Here is a 9,820-nt window from a genome sequence, read left to right as displayed (position 1 = left end):
AATTCGTTCAACCACTCATCAGAGCGCTTTTTATTAGTTTTTTTCAATTTCATGGTTTACTTATGTATGTTAACCGCCAACATTTGTTTTTGTTAACAATAATATTTTGATATGATATACACCTAACCGACCGACCGACTATTGACGACGAGATGGACTCAAAGCATAATGCCTCTCTCTCATTTGTCAAGAGCATATCCTTGTGTAACCGTAGGACATACGCCCGGTTTCTGAAGTACATTTAGCGGTAGTTTACCTATTCAATAGCGTTTAAGCTCATATAAGTATGACAGTTTGAATATACATATATTATAAACTACTGCTAAATGTGTCTCAAAACCCGGGCCTTAGTGGGCTTTTAATATTGTGTTTTCGCGTTTTATTCGATGATGTGTTGATTATAAAACTAGGAACGAAAATACATACATCGGAATCTCAAGTAAATGAAACTTCATAACCTTTACATCATAACAATATGCGTACATTCTACGTAAGACTAAGGAACTAAGTTTCAAGACAGGTAGTCTCAACATGTAGGTAATGTGTCCCTACACAAACACTTTCAAGAGAGCACATAGAAACTATTGACTTAAGACTGCTTACAGAATATTATTCAGTTATTTGCTTTAGGCCGTTTGTGATTGACTTGGAGATGGGTTTATTTCTACTACAGGTTGTTAGAAAATGATAATTTTGCCTAAATTTTAGCTTAAAAAGCTAGCGACGAGTTGAGTTTTCCGGTTCTTGGTACTAAATATCGCTAATAATAAAATTGTAGCATTTCAAATAGTGTAGGTAACTTTAAACGTGTCCATTTCTTTCAATTTAAAAGTAGCCCCTGTATTCAAAAGTATCCCTGTTTTCCCGGTACATTGAAAATATTATAATCAACCACAATGCTAAAACTTAATTATGTACATATGTATAAACCTATATTTAAGTACACGTACATGACCTTATTTTTATTTATTTGTAAACCTTGTTCTTAACGTCCTTTATTGTATTTAATTTTAAACGCCTACTTCTTTCAATCTCTGCATCACCCTAAGGTAGACTGGTAGGTAGGTAATGCCTTTGGCATTAAGTCCGCCTTAATACATAAGCACTTAAGCCTATATACACCATACATGTATATGAAGTTTAAAATAAATAAATTAATGCTAAGTTTTTTCTAAATTGTCATTAGCTTAGTTATTAGGCTTACGTGTGTATCAGAATGTAAATACAGTTGTTGTTTTAATATAGAACAATTGCAAAAGCGAATCCGCTCTGTTAAAAAATAAATGCGATACTATCATCTCTACAGTAGCTCTATCTAAAGAAATATTTATCAATTGACATTGACATTAATATCTGCGCTCTATTGTTCGCTAAAATGATTCATAAAGTCTTCATAACTTACAGTACAAACAACAAAAGTAAATAAACTAAACCGCAACGAAAAATTCGTAAAAGTAGTTCAACTTAAACTCTCATTACGATCATACAAACTCATCTACATTTTCGTTGTACTTTCCCAAATTCTTTGATCACGTGATGAATTACCCAAAAATAAGAAAAAATATCTGTCAGGCCATTCTCCGTACTAACTAATTATGTTATATAATAGTGATCATTGTGGAAAACGTAGTACCCACCCCTTTCGCGAATGTGGGGAACTGAGGTTGGATCATTCGTGAAAGATCGTGCGCAGTCGTGTTTTGTTCGCGCGGCGCAACAGCTGCGCCGGAGTCGGGTGTGTAGTGCAAAATATTGGGAGGTTTTCGTTTTTTTGTATTTTTAGGAATTTGGTTTTTAAAAAGGTAAGTTTTAATTCTTCGGTTTTGTTTAATTTTATGTGGGATTTTTTTAAAATATTGATCCATTTCCCAATTAAAGAAAAAAATATGTCGTATTTAAAATTCTTGTTTATTACGTCAAATACATTTTTTTTATATTAATTTTATGATACTACAAAATTAACAAATTATTTAAATAGCAAGTTAAGTAATTCACAAAAATTACTAAAACAAATAAAAGTTATGTCATATTGACATAAATAGATAAAATAAATATTTATCTTATTGCAAAGCTATTAAAAACTAGTTGCGTGGGAAAACTGCGGAATAAATTATGCAAAATTATTCGGAAACCGTGAACTTGTGCAAATATCTACATAAAACGTGAGAAAAATAGTATAATATACTATTTTAATGTGACAATTATGTCATAATTACTACAATTTACACACTTGGTGACAAAATAGTATACTTAAAAAAAAACATAACACAGATCTGCCGATCGGCTATTTTATATATTAGCCATTGTATTGATCTGAGCAAAGATCGCCGAATTTAGAAATCTATTCAGAAAAATCCATGAACATTTACTCCTAAAACAATATACTGAAAAGCGTACTAAATAATTCTTCCAGTAGATAAAATATACTTTCATAAGGCTCCTATATTCACTACGCACCAAAATATTTTCATTGAGCCCAAAAAAGTAATCTGGATTCAGCAAAAAACGTGATTCTCATTTTGGACCACATCAAAGTGCAAAGCAGATTTTTAATAAAAGTAATAAATTGGATATTCGAACATTGCGAAAGTGCTTCGTATAAAACTGCGGAGTAGTCGAAAAGCATGACATGGTTTTTAAACTACGACTACTAATCTATACCTATACGAATATATACTTAACATCACCCCATTATGTTATGAAACTAAGCAAAGAGTAAAGACCAAAGAATGCAACTTGCATTGATCTCACAAATCATCAGTTTTTATTTTCGTTAAACCATTGAAGTAGAAAGTCGTAAAAAGTTGTCACTTTTGAGAATTCATTTTAAGATTCCATTCTTATGACCTGTAAAAATGAACAATAGTCTCATCCTTAAGATCGTATACCGCCTAAAGAAGTAACGTGTTAAGTATATTATTTCCAAGAAGAAAATAAAATAACATTAAAACGGCTATATTTCGATAAGCTTTTAATACCTGTACGTGACAAAACATTAACTAACAGAACAAAACAAAGTGAAAATTTTATACTCAAATCTTAAGTACCTATTCGAAAGTCATACGTGGATTGTATTGTGTATAAAACATACTCGAGCTTTATACTACACTAGTGTTTGCCGATGACTACGTCCTCTAAAAAAGATCTTTCGGGATAACAAATTCTATGACTATTTCCTATAACCTCTCGAACTTTGTTACGTTACTGAAACTATCTCCTAGTGATGAGATTTCAAAATTTATTTAAGTAGGAAAAATAAAAAATGGTCTCGATTATTTGAGTAACTCCACTGAAAAACCTTCAATTAAGTTCAAAATATAAATTTTCTGACTCCTTGGACATACTTTTACAACTATAATTGATCTTAACACCGGTCCAACAGTTTACAATATCTGATTATTTAGTCATAAAAGAGTAAGAACATATCTATTTCGATACCAAGAAATCTAAGCTCTCTTCCACACTAGTTTATTTTGCTACGTTTAACCGTTAAGCTCACGTATGAACCACAAAATTTCTTGAAGCTGTATCAATATTATTTCACAGCAACAAGTTTTTATTCACTTTCTCTTATCATTGTGGGTAGGCAGAGAAAGGTAACGGTCCAGTTCGGCGATTAAAAAACTGTATTCTTGATGCTAATGTAATAAGAAAAGTAGATTTTAACCGGTAAAAACCAGTATTTTCCAAATTTTGAATGGTTTTTTAATGTTTAACTGACTGCTGTAAAAAGTAAAGTTTTGCATCCCGCAATCATTGGCAGTATTTTTGTAAATAGCTCGTCATTACAAAAAGAAACTGTTACAAATGTTACGCTTTATTTAAATTTTGAAAATTGCCGTAGTTTTGATGTTTATGCAACAGTTTAGCACCTTTTACACATCCTAGGAATTTTCTTTTACTATGAATAAAATATACTTCATAAGTAGCTCGATGATACTCACGAGGATTTTCATCTATATATTTCTAAAAGGACTGTTTAATAACACAACCGTCTTCAAAATAAATAAAATAAAACTAACTCAAACAAAATTTTGTAAATTACAAAAGACTACTAAAGGTATTTCAATTCATTTAACGTATTTAGGCCAGAACTTTGTCACTTTAAAACATAACTTCGTATAAAACTAGTCCACCTTTATCATAAAGGATTTATCAACTCTAACCAATTTTATTTCCTGATCCCAAATACAGGTCGTAAATCTAGCCTAGGAACAGATATTATTATGTAGGTCACACATATTAGGCCTTACGTAAATCAAAACCCTTACTAGCTAATAGGACCACAAATGGCCTCACAGACCTTTTTTGTCGAACAAAATATTAGTATTGTAAGGCTTTGACAATATTGTTTGGGACTAGTTTTATCGATAGCCTATAATATTTATTGTTGATAAACATTTTCGTATATTTGTAATTCTAGTTTCTGGGCTTCTTGACTATTTGTAAATAGACTATACTAAGCAAAAGCCAGTCAGTACAATGAATCATTTACTTCAGTTCTTTTTAGTACGTTTTAATCTCGGTTTACTAAGTATAGGCAAATGTGAGGAGCAAAGTTTTATTCATAAGCCTTCTTTTCTGAGTAGACTGGTAGAGAAGGCTTTTGGAACTTCGCTTTTGTGCAAATATGTATGAATATAAAGTTTCGAAATAAATACCAATAAGTAGACCACAAAAATGGACCACATGCAACTATTGATCAGCTTGAAGCATATATTAACTGCTATCTGCGGGTATATATTTATCGTTCTAATCAAAATTGATAAACTCAGAATAATAATGAGCCCCTACTGCAGTTAGCAGTCGTTATCAAATTTTTTATGAGTCAATAGGCATAATTTAAACAGCATATAAAAAAACACGTATGTTTGAAAGCCTCTACAGTTACAAGTTCATAATTAAGGAAACGAAAGCGACTTTGCTCCAATTCCAATATAGTTTCGGAAGATATTATCTTTATTTTAATGAACCTTTTTGAAAAACGAGTTCAGTGTTAAGTTGAACTGAATTGGATTTCGAAGGTCGTTTAAGGCCAGTATTATTTTTTAAAGGAGATAACGGGTTTTATTTTTGTAGGAATGTCCTTATTCAACATTAATTGCTACAGTCTTAATAAGGTAATAAATGTACTACATTTATTTATTTGTTGCTAAATATTTATTATGCACTCGTATTGTTGACACTGGGTAAACAAAATTATTTGTACTTTAAAAATAGTTTAGGTAAACTAAAGACATTGACTTAACCAAATAATTATTAAGCCATAAAATAATACCTGATTTGAACAGATCACACCGCGTTGCCAAAAAATATTTATCAATACTCGTGTAAATCCAGAAATAAAAATCGAACAACCATTTAGCTCAAAAAGACATCGCCGGTAACATCTCAAAAGGCGATCACAATAAAAAGTATCATTTCACTCGCTAATTAATGGCACTTCCTACACCTTCCTTGATGATCAATCAAAGCGATATCTTCGCTATAAATTGTCCCATCAATTATTACGTCTCGTTAAAATTATCTGTCGCTAAAGAGGGACCGAAAAGAGAAAATACTTTAATCACTTACGAATTATATGAGGAAAAAAGGAACTCAATACTTTAAGAGATATTGACATTCTTTTGCACATCACTCGTCTGTCGTCCTGTTTTATTACAGGTATGTATGCCGTAAAGGTGTGCTCAATACATAATACAAATGTATTATGTATAACTAAGCTGACTAAATAGTCAGATTAGATACTTATGGTCAGGTCATGACTTTGGCATAGAAAGTCTATTGTCTTTAACTAGGCGTATGTACAAATAGGCATATACAAAAATAAATTATAATAATGTTTAAACTAAACCTTATCTTATTGTGTATAGTGAGTAAATACTGTTTGATTGAAATATTCTATTAGAATAAAATGCTTTTAAACTCGTTGAAAATGACATCAAAAATAAAATATACTTCGGAGCACTCAAATAGATAAAATGAATTGTTAATCAAAATTAATGTAGCAACAAAATATTTTTATTTGACCGAACGGTTGATGATTTCAATCAAAATATTTCAACTCAAAATCTTTCACCAAACAATTAATAAAAAGCAACTTTATTCAATTTGCACAACAAATAAATTGTTTTGCTCAAAATGAACATTCAACAATTAATTAAGCTGTTAAAATGCAAGAATTATTTATTACTGTTTAATTTGTTTGAATTGTTTTATAAATACATTTTTGTTTGATCAGTTCAGATATTCAAATCAATTTATAAACTTGAATCAATGAAACTATTTTGGTGCAAATAATTGCATTATCTCTTGATTAGAAACGAAATAGTTTGTTTTAATTTACTTTTGAAACATCAAACGACCCATAAGATTGGTTTTACAAACCTATACTTTAACTTACCTAATGGAATGGAAGCCAACTCCAACATAGTTGAAAGAAAAACTAGACTGATGATGACTTTAACTAGACTAATATCTTATGGGTAGTTAATAAATGTAATCTACCATTCTTATGTATTTGCCGGTTTCTACTTAAGTATGATAATAGTCTAACACACATCATCCCGTATAAATTCGGCAACACTAAGCACTTTTATAATTGCGTTACAAAATCACACATCGAATAAAGAAACTACTTAAAATTGAATAAAATCATAATCTTGTCTCCAGCACCAGAATGATTTAATCAGAAAGAAAACATACATAAGCTAACAAAACATATGTACTAATTACTTCATCAATTACCTTCTTTTACTTAATAAATATCCGACCCTCTGATAACGTAATTAAGGCCGTATCATTTATTATGCAAAGCATCTGTTGTTCTCCGAAAAAGGGAATCGGCGTAACTGTTCCTGGTCCGATCGCTTTCAAATGAGATTTTTGTTTTTCTCGTTTTCAAAATGATATTATACTTTATGCATGGGTCTTTTCGTTATTGATTTTTAAATTAAGTTTGATTTGCTTTAAGTTGCTTTGCAGGTTTGTTTTTTAGAGCGTATTTTATCAGGCGGCTACCTTTTTTGCGTGCCCAAGAATTCTCCCATTGCTGTTTTATACTAATAAAAATCAGGGAGAAGAAACTCCCAGAAAGAGGCTTAGCTTTGAGCCCACTATGTTAGTCAAACGCAGGTTAGGGATGTGCAAAACGGCTTAATGACGACCTAATTTCAAAACACCCCAATTAATAGAACTTTGTTAAATACATACAAAAATTGGTTATTAAGCCGTAACATATAAACGCTACCTCGTTGCCATAGCAACGTATACATCACTGTGCAATGACTCTAAAGCAAAAAAAAAACGAAATGAACACACATGCTCACTGTAACTGTCTGTTAATTATAACGGGTACAGTGTTCTAAATACATAATAATAAATTATACATTTTGGTGCACGCCTTTATTTTTTATTCTCATAATAACCAGCCATTTATAAAAGCTTTGTTAAAGAATTTAGTTCAAGTGCTTTGAAAACAAACAATAAAGCAAAGGATAAGTGAATCAGTTATGTAATTATTATGTGAGACAGTTTTGTGATCGAGAAGTGAGAAATGGAATATAAACTATTAATGACAGTGAAGTCACTTGTTCCATATAGCACATAAATACTGTCTTAGTTACGCTGTAGAGAACACTGCCGTAGGCCTATCTGGATTGAAAATAGTCAATCTAACAAGCTAACTTGTATCTATGTACGAGGCACTCGCTGCAACACGACGCGAAGTTGCGGACGCGTTATAAACGTAAAACAAAAACGCAGTCTACTCTACTTTTTATCGTCGTTTCCTCGCTGTTAGTGAACGTCCCGTTAAATGCTCACTTGCATGTGGCGTGGTTAAAAAAGTTTTAGGTAGACTGTGTATGGTCAATTTTACTACCTCCTTACCCAGAAAATGCACTTAGTCCTAATATCAGTATAATATGAGTAATAGTAAGTAACTAAGTAGTACTTTTACAATAAAAGTCCTCGATAGAAAGGCAAAAGGTTTCAATGTTCCTAAGAACTCTCTACTAAATATTTTCGTTCCCACCCTAAACCTACAATTATGTAAACAACAAAATGTAGTCTTAGTATGTTTTTCGTATATTTCTTTTCGTATTTTAACATGAAAACAAACACAAAAAATATTGATTCACAATATAACCTATCAAACCTTCACCAAAAACCATTACTCATGTATGAAAGTTGTATGAAATTACGGCTCTAATATGAAGCATTGTGGGACTCATATCGTTGCTATTAACGTATTGAGCTTCAGTCAATAGTGAGCAAGTCATTCTCGCTAAATAACACGACGACAGGTATTATTATGTGTAACTATGTCAGTTGTGCCGTCTACTTATTGCTTGATGGTTAGAAAGAGGAAAAATGAGTTAAAAATATTGAAGGTAATGCATTTCGTGAGTTCAATGTTGAGAATTTGAAACGTAACGAAATATTATTAGTTATGTTATATCATAACTTGTTGATTTTGGGTCAAATAAAGAAAGTGTCTGAGGCTATAAATTCATTTCAGTTGTCGTAGTTAATAACTTAAAAAAATCCATTTGCTACTAAAATTGAAATTTAAAAAAAGAACCCTTGTATAAGTAAATTAGTTATTAAAAGAAAGAAACTCAATATAAATTGCTCAATCCAAAACATTTACAGACCCTTTGTTCAAATTAAACTCTTTAGCAGTCAATTTTCAGTTTAAATTTTCATCTAAAAACAAAGCTCAGTAAAAGAAGAACTTTAATTCAGTATTTGTAAAGCCTTAACTCCTGAAACACATTTACAAAAGCAAGCAGTCTAAAAAAATCCTTGATATTTTTTTTTCTCTTTTTGCGTTGATGAACCATCTTATAAAGTGTTTCCTCTCGATAGAGTTTTATGAGTATATGATAAGACTTGATACTTTCAAACATTTTCCTACAGTAGATAAGTACGGAAGCAATATGTAATTTACTGAGTTATAACTTTCTATATGAGAATAACAACTCTTGTAACAATATGTAGACGTTAATACATTTTTGGATTGAACCTATTGATGTTATCTCTCTCCCTTTCTCTCTATTTATATATATGATTATAACAAAATCAGCAACTCCAACTTTAACAATAATAATGATCAATTTCGGCAAGAAAAGTAACATATCAGTGATATAGAATACACATTTTTGTACATTAGGATTACAAAATACAACTTCGTTATGCTGTAATCGGTGGGAAATAGTATGAAGACGACATTTACAAGGTGGAATATAATATTGAACCTTCCAAAAAAATCTCACAAAATGCTCATTCTGTCTTAATAATGGATAACGAAAATTCACCCCGCAGAGACAACCTGGTACGTAATTTAACAGTAACAGACCACACAAAGTCATACTTAATATACTTGTACGAGTACCAATTTCTTGTTATACATGAAGAAATAAAATAAATTCCTTATTTTAAACAGCCGGTGAAAGAGCCTTCGAATAAACTTTCATTTAGGTACTTTGACGAGTGAATTACGTTAATAAAATAAATAAACTACATAAGAGGTTCCGAGTGGCTGGGCAACAAAAAATAAATACATTTAACGAACTTGCGCGAAAGTCGAACCAAGTTTTAATAACGCCCTACGGTGATTGCGTAATGTGAATTCGGCTTTATATTAAGACTCGTACACGCTGTAGTAATATTATTTTAGTAATTAATTTGTTAGTAGTACCTTTAGCAAGCGTTTTTAAAAAACATGTGTATCAATTTTCTATTGCTTTTAAGGTTGCTCGAGCTATCGAGATTTTTTGCATTAAAATTTATAAACAAACTATACGCACCACTAGCG

General features: G+C 31.0%; 1 protein-coding gene across 1 annotated transcript in view; it reads left to right on the top strand.

Annotated features, from left to right (window-relative positions):
- The first annotated feature begins 1,669 nt into the window (after nucleotides 1-1,669).
- LOC142974267 (very long chain fatty acid elongase 4-like) overlaps nucleotides 1,670-9,820 on the top strand; it is a 46,415-nt gene continuing 38,264 nt past the window's right edge. The window contains exon 1 of the mRNA XM_076116470.1: nucleotides 1,670-1,802. The gene's annotated coding sequence lies outside the window, so the exon portion shown is untranslated. The remainder of the gene's footprint in view (nucleotides 1,803-9,820) is intronic.

Source organism: Anticarsia gemmatalis, chromosome 7 (genome assembly GCF_050436995.1).
Source record: "Anticarsia gemmatalis isolate Benzon Research Colony breed Stoneville strain chromosome 7, ilAntGemm2 primary, whole genome shotgun sequence".
In the NCBI taxonomy this organism is placed as follows: domain Eukaryota; kingdom Metazoa; phylum Arthropoda; class Insecta; order Lepidoptera; family Erebidae; genus Anticarsia; species Anticarsia gemmatalis.
The sequence above is the reverse complement of the archived record's forward strand: the minus strand, read 5'-3'. Positions and strand labels throughout refer to the sequence as shown.